A 1,531-nucleotide genomic window follows, 5' to 3' on the forward strand; every position below is an offset into this window, starting at 1 on the left:
GTAGAAACACTAAGTGCAAAATGTATAGTTTATTTATTATTACAAATATATCAATACTAGTTAGAGATGAAAAACATTGTTTAAATATCTTTATTAATCAGTGCAAGGAAACAGAATTTATTCTATACTTTTTCATTTCTTTTTTTGTTAAGATCACTTTATATTTAATCAAGCATCTTCTTGGTCACCAGAAATATTCTTTCTGGTGACGTTTTGTTAGTTTTGCCATGTATTATCTTTCACAAATAAGAGCCAAAAAAAAAAGTTTCACAAATAAAAAGTCTGTCTTTGCCGAGTACCAAATAGAAGTGTAGTTTATTAAATGTTAATTTTTTCTTAAAACTTTGCTTTCTGGTTTTACTTTTGGAATATTTCTTTCTCTCTCTTCTTAAATACAAATAATGAATCTTTCAATCTCGGTATGTACTGTGCCTATGCTAATTCCATCACCAATCGGGTGATTATCAGAAATATAGTTTCTGATATAAGCTAACAAAGTTCTTTCATTTTTAAATACTTGACATCGTTCAAAAAAAGGGCTAGGAGTCTGTTTGTTACAATGGGGTCCAGGTGTTTAGAACAATTAGTCTTAACATAAAAACAAATACATTTAAATAGTTAAAGATAGATACCTATTTTATAAATTCAAATTAAATTATACCTCCATCTTAGAACAGTGCCGAAAGCCAATCAAATTAACTAAATCTATCAGTAAACACCTTGCTTTAATAGCATAAAAACAGGTCCCAGAAAATTCCTATAATTGTTAACAAAGCTTGTAAGGGAACCTTTTTCTTAATTGATATATGTTACAGTTGCAAATGGCGGTGGGGTCAGGTTTTTATTTTATGGCTATCATTTATTATAATTGCTCAAAAAAGCAACAACTAAATATTTATTTCAAAATATTATATATACTTACTGTAAGTTTTTATTTAACTACCCCCTCCCCTTCTAGTAATTTTATTGGAAGCAAAAGTAAAACTGATGAAAGAACCATATTTTCTACATGGTTTTATGTTGAAAAAGGATGTGAATTGTCTTGACTTGCTAACAAGTAAAGCTTGAGTCCATATGGCTAACAGTTTACACAGAACAGTAAAACGAGATTACACAGGCAATTTGTTGGTGTTTCAGGAGCAGTAAAACCAGATTACACAGTCGAGTTGCTGTTGTTTCAGGAGCAGTAAAACCGGATTACACTGTCAAGTTGTTGGTGTTTCAGGAGCAGTAAAACCAGATTACACAGTCGAGTTGTTGGTGTTTCAGGAGCAGTAAAACCGGATTACACTGTCAAGTTGCTGGTGTTTCAGGAGCAGTAAAACCAGATTACACAGTCGAGTTGCTGTTGTTTCAGGAGCAGTAAAACCAGATTACACAGTCGAGTTGTTGGTGTTTCAGGAGCAGTAAAACCAGATTACACAGTCGAGTTGTTGGTGTTTCAGGAGCAGTAAAACCAGATTACACAGTCGAGTTGTTGGTGTTTCAGGAGCAGTAAAACCGGATTACACAGTCGAGTTGTTGGTGTTTC

Source organism: Limulus polyphemus, unplaced genomic scaffold (genome assembly GCF_000517525.1).
Source record: "Limulus polyphemus unplaced genomic scaffold, Limulus_polyphemus-2.1.2 Scaffold9112, whole genome shotgun sequence".
Taxonomy (NCBI): Eukaryota; Metazoa; Arthropoda; class Merostomata; order Xiphosura; family Limulidae; genus Limulus; species Limulus polyphemus.